Source organism: Ambystoma mexicanum, chromosome 10 (assembly GCF_040938575.1).
Source record: "Ambystoma mexicanum isolate Mex_15411 chromosome 10, UKY_AmexF1_1, whole genome shotgun sequence".
Taxonomy (NCBI): domain Eukaryota; kingdom Metazoa; phylum Chordata; class Amphibia; order Caudata; family Ambystomatidae; genus Ambystoma; species Ambystoma mexicanum.
The window spans coordinates 932533670-932547864 of NC_090932.1; the positions used below are offsets into that span (position 1 = coordinate 932533670).

At 44.5% G+C, this 14195-nt stretch overlaps 1 long non-coding RNA gene across 1 annotated transcript in view; it reads right to left on the reverse strand.

Moving 5' to 3' along the window:
* Positions 1 to 12065, reverse strand: part of LOC138493256 (uncharacterized) — a 227259-nt gene extending 215194 nt beyond the window's left edge. Inside the window, exon 1 of the long non-coding RNA XR_011276332.1 lies at positions 11769 to 12065. This is a non-coding gene — a long non-coding RNA (uncharacterized lncRNA). The remainder of the gene's footprint in view (positions 1 to 11768) is intronic.
* Positions 12066 to 14195: the final 2130 nt, after the last annotated feature.

Consider the following 14195-nt stretch of genomic DNA (forward strand, 5'->3'; position numbering starts at 1 on the left):
CGAGACCAAATGCAGAGTGTTGCAATCTTGAGCTATAAGGTAGAAGAAAGAACCACCACCAGCACTTTGCTACTTGACGTAAGCAACCAGAAGCAGAGCTAAGGACTATTTTTCAACTGGGGCTTCCCTCCAAAGGTTCTCTTCTTTGGTGAGTCAATGTCATAATTCTGCGTGTTTTGAGTGTGGGGCCTCTTTAACCTGCAACCTGACAACTAGTTCCCATTAGAGGAAGAGACCTAGCATAGCATCTAGAGCATGTCACACTTGTCATATTTTACCAATGTCAGAAGAAATGGCGGGAAAATTAAGGAAGGCCATTTGCTCAGAATTTCTAGAGAGATATGTCTTTGAATGAAGACTTCAAAGTGTTTACTCAACGCAATATTGCATTAGCTGGAACGTGTCAGTCAGTCTATTGTAAATTAGAAGAAATTGAGTGTTTTGCTGTTTTGCTTTCTTTTATTTGGTTATGATATTTTATTTCAAATTGTGTAATTGGTGATATCACGTTGAGTTGCCGTGTTTGAACAACTCTATTTTTCACAGCTCGGATGAGGCAAAACTACAAGTATTCCAGGAAATATATCACAGTACATTCCATCCACAAACAAATAAACATGGTTTTCTAATAAGTTTTCTAATAAGTTAACAGCTATTTAAAAGCTAATTAAAAGAAGAAAACTAAATGACAGAAACACATATATTACAAAATGTGTGTGTAGAAGAGGCATCATTAGATATCTTTGGACAGTCTAACAACGATATAAAATAAAATAAAACCACTCAGGACGTGACCTGTAGACAAGGGTAATGGTAGAAATCCAATGGAAAATTAGCACATTATCTAGGAGATGGGTGATTCAACAACCAATATATTATGCATTATTTTCTGCAAAAGTAATGTTCTGAAGAAAATGCATTTCTACAAAAACGAACAAGGCTGCAACAATGGCCAATTTTTTAAGGTAGATATTGAATACATTCCTTATAACACTGTGGGGATCTAACCTGCTTTCTTGTTTGCTGTGTTATGTTAATAGAATGTATACAGTGCAGCGTAAACCCAAGGGCATCATGGTGCTCAAGAAGGAAAGCAAACAGGAGAGACCCGCCTTTACCCAACTGAACTAAAACAAAAAAGTCTTTAAGTGATGTCGAAAGAGCAAATGGTTACCAGTGGCTCGATGATTGAAAGGAAGCTTATTCCAGAGCTGTGCTGCTGCAACAGAAAAAGCACGGCCACCCGTGCTGGAGCGATAGAATCTAGGCACTTGAACCAAAAGATTGTTACTCAGCTCCAAGACCATAAAAGCACGGTGTACAATACCAGTGACTACAATGACATCCATTGATCAACTGGTAGCCAGTGGAGATTGCGGAGAATGGGCAAAATGTGTTTCAATTGAGGAAAGCCCAGAGACAGCGTTGGCTGCTGAGTTTTGTAGTCCCTGGAGACGATTAAGAAGGTAGACAGGTTGGTCCAGAAAAAGAGCATTACAATAGTCCAGAGATCCAAATACAGAGGAAACTATCACTGGAGCTCGGAGAGAGGGTGACAGGAACAGAAGAACCATCTGCAACACCTTCATTTTAAAGTGTCCTGTTTGGCAGACCGAGCTAAATTGATCTGCCCTAGATGAAGAGGCTGATATTTTTATGCTTAAATCTTTTACAACAGGCACCGGTTGTGGAAAGGGAGCAACAGTGGGGGTCAGAAGTTAAGTGTCTAAAAAGAGAACACTGAGGGAGGGCCAACTACCAGGACCTCAGTTTTCTCTCCCTTTAACCTAAGCCAGTTCTGGCTCATCAAGTCTCCCACGGCCTTAAAGCATGTCTTCAGACCAGCCGCGACCTCAGATTGGGCAACATTGAGAGGAACCACAATCTGAGTGTCATCCACATAGGTATAAAAGCAGAAGTAATTGGACTGTATGAGCCCAACGGTATTATGTTGTATATATTGTACTGTATTCACTGTATGGTTAATACGGTCCCACAGGTCACTCCCATATACGCAGTAGAGACAGCCTTCTTCTCATCAGTTTCCAAAGCCCACAGGATGCTAAGCCTCCGGACCGCTGCAGTTTTTTCAGCATTACTGCACTGCCAGCCTCCATGTTCCATACAGGGTCATACAGCAGCATCATTCGCAAATAGCAATATCGGGTACACCCAAACTGCAATTTTTGGGGTTCAACTTTCACTTTTGGAAGCCAGGAGACTACATCATTTAAGAGCAAATTAAAAAGGGGCCACGTGAGCACACAATACTGTGTGGCACCCCCTGTCAGTTACCTCCTCTTGTATGTCAAATTGTACTTAAAACTCGCAACTGAAATTATGTATTACCCTGTTAATGTCATGATTGTTTATTTTCATTGAAAAAGCCTGCACTGTTATTTTATGACAGCTCTGGTGCTGAGCCAGCTACTACTCTCGCAGGAAACATTATGCATTCTACTTTTGCCTCACTGCACGGTATTTAACATAGAGTTTTATTGTGTTGAAACTATTGCCAAATATCTGTCCTGCGGCAACATTAAGCATAATGTAAAGTTTTAAAAAGGCACTCTGTAATGCTCCAGGCCGCGCGTTGCCAGCTCCGTATCAGCAAGAGTATTTACTGTCACACAACAAATGTAGCACTTTCTCATTAAAGTGTCATGAGTATAAAGCTGTCGAGTGAAATACACTGGAGCCTGGTCCAGGGACGGTCTGACGCAAAGAACGTCTCGCTCTAGGAAACGTGTGAAAGAATAACGACGATGGAAGTAGGCTGCTCAGGCTGAGGACAAGAACCTGTGGTTACAGGAGTCCTGTTTCCCATGCAACCGAGTGAGGGCTTCTTCGGTAGCAAGTGATAGCGAACTTCCTCCTCAGTTTTCACGAGTAGCGTCCTAGAAAGCGGGACTCGTTTTAATAAAATATTTATTGGGTGGTGTGCAAAGCAGCGGCCTCAAGAAGCAGTTTATTCGCAGTGGCTAAATTCGGATGTGTCCATCGAGTGCTATTTTGTGCATCCATTTAATAATATCTTTCCAACCTAACTTAATAATCTCTTACAGATAGCAGAGGAAACATGGTGCCATGGACACGAAAGTTGTTTTTACCAGAATCTATAGAACCTCAATCATTGTGAGCAATTGTAATCCACCTTTGTGCTTCTTAGTGCTTCTTAGTGAGACCAAATGTTTTGAACCTAGAAACTCGTCCATGGTGCAATAGTAAACCGTACTAACACTATCGATCCTTCACTGCATAATACAATGTTCCTGAGGCTCGAATAACGAATGGGCGCCCGCTTGAGCAAAGTGGGTGCATAGGGGGTGCGTGGGGGGCTCTATATAAGGTTTTCAATTATGATTATTTTAGTCATTATGTATTCAAGTTGAGAGTAAATACATTTTTAGGAAATGTAAAAGTAATAATTGCCATTCCCAGTTGGAGGGGGTGGGGGTTGGTGAACATATATTTGAATTCAGAGAGAGATACCTTTTATAAGCCACACTTTCTGCATCTAGATTTAAAGATGCATTTTACATCAAGGTTCCTCTTCAGATGAACCAGTAATAATTGTAGCACACACTCCGTCTGGTGGCATGACTGGTCTTTGGGACAGTCTCCCGTGTGTCTATGATTACCTATGCTTTGTTGGGAGCATGCTTACCCCCTATTTGTTTGCGATTTGCCTGTATTGAGGTGGGAAACGTGGGCGGCACGCCGCTTGTCTATAGGACTGTGTGCACCTGCTGCTCTTTGGAATTCCCTCCACTGTTAGCAAGTGCTGCGGTTGCAGTCTGCCATTGCTTGTAATCCTAACCGACACCACACAATAGCACACCTGCAGGCAGGCAACAATAACGCATGCTTTGCCTCCCAGACATGAGCAAATAGCCATCTCTGCTCCCGCAACCCTACGAATAAGCAGGAGCATCACTCCAGAACGCCTTCCAAATTGCAAAAAGCCACGCTATGGCAAGATATATTCGGACACCACTGGGCGGAGTGGGATATGATATGATAGGTTATTTATTTAATACCCAGAGGTTTCTAAGCATGATAGGTTATTTATAACGCGCTTAATACCCAGAGGTTTCTAAGCATGGACCCGGGCCTCGAACCTGCCTTGCTCCGTGTCGTCTTCCTTCAAAAGCGAGCACGTTGCCGCTGAGCTATCCTCCAGAGACGAGCGGGTACATTAGCACTGGCCTGGGTGATCATCCCAAGGTCAAAGGTGAAAGGTGCACATCCCTTACATTCTGTTGTTCGGTCTAGATCCATGTGCTTTGCTTCTCATGCGTTCATTCACAATGTAGCGTTATCTTTAATTTAATCAGCAATTTCCCATTTAAAAGATGACACGCACCCGACTCACAGAATCTATGTGCTGAACTACACAGTTCTGCTGGGCATCAGTGGATGTTTTAATTTGATTCACACACTGTACAGTAAGATATCAGCCCGCTTTGGAAGCTGCTGAGAAGGGGAAATTAGACTGGCAAGCGTCACGTTGTTATATAAAGTACTCCTGCAGCACGTGTCCAGTAGAAACCAAACTTCTGCACCGAAGGCAAAAGAGCACAAGGTCACCATTTAAGTTACAGAGGGGCACAGCTAGGCCATCACACATTCTGATGTCATGAGTCAACATGCATGTCTTCCGTTCACAGGATCTCAGAGCAACATGTTATCGTCCTGTTCAAAGATAGTCCTCAGCCATAACAGAGTGACATGGCAGGCATTGTCCATGGGAGATCCCCGGTCCACCAGCACCATGAAGGTTTCAATAAAGCATTCTTAGTGCTCTAAATAGAACGCCTCTGAACATGGAGAGGGACATCAACACACGTGTTGTCATATGAAAAATGCAGTGGGCGGTCCTAATTTGCATGCACCATTCAGCAGAAAAATGTGATAGTGAATACATGTGCATCATGCTCATAAAACAGCACGAAGGGAAAATTGCACTTTGTGCCAAGAGGCCCCTTAAACCTTGGGTTCTGATGAGTCAAGACAGGTGGAGGCAGTTCGCTTGTCCACTGGTTTTGGAAAACCACATACCCTGCATGCCATTTGCCTCAATGTTGTACAAAGGAGGCAACTATGGGCCCGGTGCATGGAATATTTGCCCAGTTCAAAGTGAATGTGCACTGCTGAAAAGTGACTTTGCACTGCCGACATAAACCCTGATTCATGGAACCGTGCAAAGTGTATTTTTTCAGTGCAAGGTCTGGGCAAAGCTAATGCACAGTCATGTTTGCAATTCAAAATGACTGTGCCCGGTCTTTGCAGTGCAAAAACACACTTTGCACAGTTCCATGAATCAGAGTGTGTGTCGGCAGTGCAAAGTCACTTTCCAGCATTGCAAATTCACTTTGACCGGGCAAACATTCCATGAATCGGGCCCTATGTGTTATCCACCCAATAATATTTACACAGGCAACCATGCACACACACAGATGCACACACCCGCAATGCCAATCAGATTGACTTAGGCAATAGTTGTTAAGCATTGTGTTTAGCACCTCATGCAACCTCGTGGGGACGTGTGGACATATTGAATGAAATGTAGCGGTGCTTGTCAATTTCACACAAGAGTGGGGCAATTTTGTCACGATGCAGGTACGTTTTGCAATGACATTTGCTTCACCTGGCCAGTGAAAAGATGGCATTTTTCAGAAGTCATTCCCTGCAAATGCCAGTGCCATATTACCCTGGACTGGTTCTATAGTATCTGGTACCAGAGCAATTTAAGTAATCTGGGCCCCACACGTTTTGATTCAGGGTAAACACGCAACTAGGCATACGTACAAATAACAAGAAGAAAGCTACAGCCAAAAGGAGAGGGTGCTTTGAAACGCAGCGTATATAGGCGCTATATAAATAAACTATCATATCATATCATCATATCAGTATGCAAACAGACAAGGCTGATTCTCCCATGGACTAGAAGCCTTCTGGGCTTTTTACATTGCACCTCAAATCAAAAGCCAGTCTAAACAATGCAGTTATCAGAGGCGAGATTCCATCGCGCGCCAGGCAAGCTTGCACCAATGCCGGGTACGTTTGTATTGATGCAGAGAAGTCCTGCAACACCCTTTACACGGGCCTACCAGCTTAGAAATGACATTTCCGTTCCACTCATTCACCTTTTGAAAGCTGTCATTTGCACCTGTTCAGCGCCCCAAAAAACATTTGCACCCGTTTTTCTCTGCAAATAGCAGTGCCAAATTGCTCAGCAGTGGCGCAATGTATGTCACTGGGCCCAGGCGCTTGCCGTGGTTCCAATGCGTGCGTTCCAAACTATGACACCCTCCTGTCAGATGGCCTCGGGTGCACGCAGCACGTATGCAGATGTGTAAATCACAAATGCATTGCTTTTCTTTTGTGTACATATATATCTCATCAACTGTATGTCGTTTACACGTCTGTGAACTCTAGTCTGAGCTAGTGATCATGTGCTTAATAAACCATGCAAACATGAAATACATGGCATTGCGTGTGCCTGGCAGACCCTCGGAGGGTAGTCACATTGAGAGCATAGTCATGTGCAAATGTCAACAAACCTTCAGAATCCCAGCTATCAAATTAACCATGATATGGCCAGATCCTCCTGCTCCATGCCCAAAAATGCCTGCTTCTTGGCAAATGACATGCGTATAATAACAATGATAATAATAATAATAATAACATAATAATAATTATGTCATGAGTAGTACTTTTATTGTTAATGGTATGATCGATGAACTGTATCGTTGTATAACAGAGTCAATTCTTGTGCAATAGGTGGTTGGGTGAAGGTAATTGCACAATGTATTTTTATTATACACGGGATTTTTATCTAGTGTGTTGTTTGATGATTTCATATTGTGTGATGTTGGTTGATATTTGATGTTAGTAAGGGGTTGTAAGATTCCATGTTGTTATGATTTGATCTGTTCCACGTTTCTATAGTGCTAAGGTTTTCTAGTAAAACCAGATACACTTAAAAAAGGAGGGGGAAAAAAAGTATTATCTTTGTTAAAAACACACAGAAAGATAATGTCGTCCAGTACCTCTGTCCCATCACATCCTAGAGTCCATGACCGAGTATCAAAAGGATGCCACGCTGTATATAGCGTGTTTGTACACCCCACCCGAAACTTGAAATGTGTCCGGTACAAAAGCTCTGGGTCCATGACGGTCCGCAGGACCAGAAAGTAAAAGAGAGCTGGGAAATAAGAGCCGGGGGCCACGCCACTCTGCTGCCCCAAACTCAAAGGGCAAGGCTCCCCCGCCAAAGGAGCAAAAGCCAGGGCAAGGCAGGTGAATAGAAGCACCATTTACAGTTACGAAAACACAGCAGGGGTCGCGTGGAGGCCCCAGGTCTAGGTGAAACCAGCTGAACAAAGGAAGGTCCCTCATAATAGGGGGCGTCCAGCAACAGAAAGCCACTACCTGATGTATGCCTCTCCAGCATGGATGACTTGCCATGAGCGACACCGGAAATGTCTTCAGATAGTCCAGAACAAGGCCATGCGGATATCGTCTGGAGCTCCACTTTTCACGAGGATAGCTGACCTTCACAGAGAAATGGACACTGAGATGTTTGATGAACATCTAGCAAAGCTGAGTAAGAACTTCTGCAAAGTACCTGATCAGAACCCGAACCTTCTGATCAGAAGACTCAATGCCACCACTACAAACACTTTCGACCACTACCCGTGGCCCATCACGGCAAAGACCCTGAGCAACCAGCCCTACAGTGACAAATCCACACAGACCAAGAAAAATCCAAACCCATGAATACATGCTCAGCCCAAGAAGATGGAGTAATGAGGCTCAAGCCTCGGTATCCAAAAATCACTGCTGATGGATACAATCTATCAGCAAGAAGACAGACAGCAGAAAGCCACATTCTCAGCCACAAGCACATCTACACAGATATGCTTGCTGGAGGTTGGTCGGAGCAAAGGACCTGAATTTTCCCACCATGCCCACCCTAATGTAAGCAAGAAAGGGAAAGAGCAGAAACAAGAGAAGTACACCAGGCGGCAAGACAGTGCTTGGTAGTTTTAGGAGGAGACAGCGGCACGTGTCAAAGGAGAGAATGCCCCTGTGGATACCATAAAAGGTACCAGCCAGGAATTAATGGAAACCCTACTGTGGCTAACGTCCAGCTTGCCAACACAAATAGGACTTGCCAACAGAGCTCAGGGACAGTGGAAAGCCCACTGTTTGGGTGCAAAGAGGAACTCGGGAAGATGAACTGGCTGGGGCCAGGCAACACTCTCCTTGAACACGAGGTGCCCAAAAGCACGCCTTTGTCACATACTTGCCAACATTCTGTGGCCAAAAAAATGTAGGATTTTTCAAATTTCAAAAAATAATACTTAGCATAACAATGACATCACAGGAAATTACAAAACATACATTGATGGCATCAGTGGAGCATTTTAAAATGCACAACCCATCAAACAGCACAACATGGAAAGATGCTCAAATGTTCAAAATGGATAGTTGCGCATGGTAAGTTAACACCAAATTCAATTACCTAACTTCACAGAAAATAATCACACAGATCTGGTAGGTAACGTTTGCCACTGCTCTGTAGCAGCAGCCCGGGCAGTACATATGTATTCCTGCAGTGCAGGTTGATCACTGAGCAACATGGAGACTGATACCCCCTCGGTCTGATAGGCAGATGCTGTGTGATGGGGGTGCACTCTGCCACTTGCCTTCACTGGTGGTTCACCTAAGGTCTTTCCTGGCTATAGTGCAGGGCAGGGTCATGTAGCTGTCAGATCAGGGGCTTGATCTGAGCCCATCACCCAAATGTAACACTTACCCACCCACCTCACAGACAGATTAATTGCCTTAGAGTCACATACATTACCTGTCACTGTAAAAAGCAGTAAGATCTGTCACCCAAATCTGTAGGCGGTAGGACTGCTTAAAAAAAATGCAGCCTACTGCCTTAATCAGTAGGGTTGGCAACAGGGACGTCATTTCACCAAAATGCCAGGGGTAGCGGAAGTGACATCACACGACCCTTGACCCCTGGTGACATCACAGGAAGTAATTTCATTTGACCCCAATCCGAAGTGATATCGTGGGATGCGATGGAACGCGACCTTTCCCCGTTGACAAAACAGGAAGTGCTATCACATAGCATTGTACACTACAAAAAATATGGTTACGATATCGCTATAATGTGATGTACATTTCATACAAGAATGGATCGCCATATGTATCGTTAAGATCAGTGTATATAGGCCCATATTACCAAATTACTGTGAATGCAAGCAGACGTCCACGACCAAATGATAATGATGTGTTATTATATAGCACTTACACTTAAGCGTTTTATATAGAAAAAATATACACCCAATATCACCCAACCTGTGTTGGTACTCATTTATCAACCTCAAAAGGATGAAAGGCTGAGTTGAGGTGTTTAAGAACAGACTAAATCAGAGATTCACCCCCTGAAGTGTGCCTGAAATAAACCTTTAATGAGTCTAGCAATTATTGTATAGAATTCCAGAAAGACACATTATTTGGTATTCCTATTCTTTCTTATTTAGGGTCAGTGCTGAAAGTGTTAGACTTGTGTCACTCCTTTTCTTCTTTTTCTTCTTTTTTTAACGGGCTTTAACAAGAAAGCCAGCCACTCCAGAAGCAAAGAGCCACATGGTGCTGGCCACAGCCTGTGAGCTTACATTAAAAAAATATATATAAATAATTTAAAAAATTCTATTTTTTTCTAGAGGTCGCAAGGGTGACCACAGAGGTTGCAAGGGAGACCACAGAGGTCGCAGTTGCGACCTCTGGCGACCCCCAAATGACGTCCCTGGTTGGCAAGTATGCTTTGAGTGTTGTGAATTGCTGGGATTATAGTCATGTTACAATTAAATACAGAATACCACCATAAAATATTTTCCAAAATAAACATCATGATGCAGTGTATTCAATTCAGGTGCATACGGTCTAAAAGGCGTGGTATGCCCGCACTATGCAGCTTATGCCATCCTTTGTAAAGGGGCCTGCTGCTTCTTGGCGCTTGCTCCTTATTACATCAACTGGCTTCTTTTAAACATACGACGGCGATCGTGTGTTCCGTGATAAACAGGTAAAGATGAATTTACTCTTATAACTGAATTTAAATTAGCCACTAATTTCCACCCGTTTGACTTTCATATCACCTTCTGTTTCAAACGATCCGCATTGAACTTTGCGGAGGCACTGCACAGCCCTTAGCAATTTTTTTTGTTTTCTTGTGAGAGACGTGTTACCATCACACAGACCAGACAGCGCAGTAAACACACACCTTACACCAAGTGGACCCGTTTATAAGAAGCCATGCAAGGATGGAGATGTCTTTCGCATTCTGCGCTGCTGTTTCTACCTTGCTTGACACTAGTTCACGCGGCCAATCAAAGAGCGAGTCATTGGCCAGCGGCTTCCTGATTGGTCGTCGCTTCAATCCACAAAAACAAAAGTCGAAGAAAAGGACGCAGTTTTATCTTTACGTTTCTTCGCCTGAAATACTCGAGAAATTGACACCTTTGCGCTAAACTGACGACGCGGCGCGTAACTTTAAGCGCGTGCTCCCCAGAAACGTGCAGACGGGCCGTGACCATAAACAAGACCCTATTTCTTTAAACAGAAGAACAAGTTCTGAATGCAAATTAGTTTCTCGAGCTCCGCTTTCAAAGGACAGTTTGACGAATGGCCGATATTCTTTTACAATGTGCAACAATGCATGCTGCAACGGACGCTGCACTTCTATCACACACATGCACACCCGGAATCTATAATCACTGCTGGACTTGCAGCAGAGAACAGAAGCGAACACGACACACATGCATTTTGATGATATTGGCAAATGCAGCATTTATGTGTTCGCCTGGAATAGTACAGCATGTTTGCAGTTTGGAGATGTCAGGGTGCACAATGCTCATCACACTGCTTCCTCGCTCCTCCTCCTCTCTCCAAGAAACGCAGCCACCCTTTCTACTAGATCTTCAGAGTCTGGCTGCTGCACAAGTAACGCAAAGGCTCTTTAAAGCATCTCATACACGCAGTGTGCATGCATGTGTGCATTTACTGCATGTTAAGCAGAATGCATGGTGAAACACAGTTCATTCGTCCAATCACTGGGTTATCTTGAGCACATACCGTTAACATCGCGTGAGCGTTCTTTCATTAGGAAAAAGCCTGAACACATTGCATACTCTCAAGGCTATAAAAAGATAATATGCAAAACATCTTTTTTTTCTTCTACGGGAAGATCTGATTCAAGGACCCGTTTATCTCTGATTGCCGCCCCAGGCATCTGAACGGGTACAGCATGACGGCAGCTACACTCTTATCTACAGGTTTCAAAGCATTCGCGTCACGCTGATTTCAGGCGTTAAATGCCCCTCCCCCTTAGCTCCGGCACCCACCCCCGAGATATGAGGCACGACCCCGCCGAAATGGGAGCTAAGCGCTGAAGTGTCTTCCCCGTGACCTCTACAAATGCAGCCTGGAATGCGCACACACCCAGCTCCGAGGTTCCACTCAGTTTGCACTCGAGTTATTTCTGCCATTACAATAAAAAAAAAACAGCAACAGCAGCAGTATTTTTATTATCAGTATCAAAAAGCCGCCCCCCCCCCCCCCACTCTGCCGGCTGCCCAGCATGAGCAGGTCCGCGGACCGGCAGCCGCCCCACGGCCAGGCATGAGACACAAGGCACCGCGGACAGCCACAAAACCCCTTTGCTTTTGCACGTCCCTTCCTACCTCTGGAATGTGTCACATCTTCCTCGGAAGCAGAGCCCAGTTTTTAATAAGCCCGGATCCAGTGGAAGCCGCCAAACTGCCAGCTGTTGTTAAACGTAGTCATCATTGCCTGGAATGCTCGGGTCGCTTTGGACTATCAGTGCCACAACCCCTGCTAACTCATCGCTCGATACTCTCTCTGCGCGAAATGTCTGAAATAGTTTGGAAGGACAATGCCAGGGACACGCCTGCTAGAGAGCCGTGTCTGAAATTAGTTGCGTGCTGCTCAGTGCCCCAAAGCGTGCATGAGGTGGGGCGTATTAACCTCTGGCGTGCGTGCCCTTTCTGCCTCCAATAAATACTGCAGTGGGCCGCCTCCAACACCGTAATGACAAGTGCAGACCCTGACTGCGTTGTGCTTGTAAATAACGTAATTAAGAGGAAGGACAGGGACAGGGAAAGGGCACTGTAGTTTAGCCTTTTCAAATCACATAGTGGGGTGATCCCCTTTTGACCACCCCCTCTCCCCTTTGTGGACACAGAATGTCAAATATTATCTAACATAATAACCACAGACACCATTTGTAAGGTATTTGGAAACACAAGGTCAGAGTTTATTTGGAGCAACATAAAATGGGGCATTTCCAAGATGACCCATGTCATTCCCTGTCTGCACTGGTGCATAATCAGACATACGCTTCTGGTTCTTACTACCAGTCAGTAAACATTCTTGGGACCACTGACATCAGATGCTGTAGCCTCAACTGCCCTGGAGGGGAGTCAGTGGCCGTCACTTGGATTTGGATCCAGCCCGGCCATTCCTGAATCGCTCACAGCCGAAGCGGCAGCCTCAAAACTCATCTCTGGCTAGGACCACCCTGACACTCCGCCTGCGACAGAAAAGACAATTAGATACTGCTGGAAAACATAACCCTCCAAAACACAATGCGCAATACACATGGACAAATTCTTAACCATTATTAACGGTTGGAATTGATGTACATCACTTGGTCACGCGAACGCCTCACCAAGCCTTGGACCACCTTATACTACAGACCTAACCACTTAATACTGAAAACATCCTCAATTTCAAACTTTTTAAACTATGCTACCCAACATAGGGTGAGGGAGAGTGGGGATCAAAAGGTGGGGGTGTTGCTGAACAAGAGACTGTACCCCTGCAGCCCCCTGCCTTATAAGTGTCACCCAAGCGCCAGAGACTGGATGTCAGGCCCTGGGGGACGACTCTTCGGCCTCGAAGGAGAGGAAGAGTAGAGTATGACCAACCCCGGAATGGGGTGGCCAGAGGGATAAGCCCTCTACGTAGGCTGGCTCTCTATCATCCCCTCCGGGGGCCAGTGAGCTTCTGATTTGCAAGATGGCTTTGTAATTTCGGGATTAAGTGGCATATTTTTTTTCTGTATGAACTTTTTCGAGAAACATAGAAAACCAGAGATGCATATGCACACACACACGCTTACATATGTTGTAAGGATATTGCAAGTCAACCCAGAGATCCATTGGCAAATAGATAAACAAGACGTTAGGAAGGCCGAGTGCCTTTATAAAGTCACAGAACTCCAAAGTTGCAGTTTAAGCAATGTTATAAAATGTATCAAAAACATTTTCGTTTGTACTTATACATGCATTTTAACATGAAGGTGTTTGCTCTCAAATGTTACATTCCAAGAGTGCACAACACACACATGCTATCTGTGATGGAATGCCAGCCTGAGCGTTTTTGATTTTTATAAGCAAAATGATGCATGCAATTTTGTATCTGAAAGGGAGGTCTGCTAATCAGCCCACCCACTTTCATAATGCATCATGCCAAAATCATAGTGCACATGCCTCTGCTATAACCATCTCCTTACATCTTCAGCAACTGCCATGCCGTGGTAGCAGGACAGATTCAGAAGTGACTTATGCATTCCTGATAAATGCTAGGACACAAAGTCATAAAAGGCAAATACGTTTTTTAATCATATGCATTTCTGATACAAAACACAATAATTGTGTACACTAGACCACCTTGTTTAGTCTTAATATAAGCCATGTCCGCTTATGCCATGGTGGCTACTGGGGTCACACAATTATGCAGCCAGATTATTTGGATGTCATATTAGTGACAGCTTAGTGAGCAGTGCTTTGATCATGACATGGCTGGTGTCCGGTTTTGTGTCTCAACAAAACCATGTGGACACTGCTCAAAGAAGATGATTGTGACCCCCTTGCCCCTGAGGATGGTGTAACCTTCCTTCAGGGCACCTGAACTCTCCCCAGGTGGTCCCCTGGGAATGAGTGTTTCAAAGAAAATGTGTACATAGCAAAGCAAATATCACACCATTGTGTTGTTTATGAGAGACTATTTTAAGTTTAGAAAACAGAGGAACGGGGGGGGGTTAAAGAAACATTGGACAGAGGTATAGTAGACCTCTAAGGTGTTCC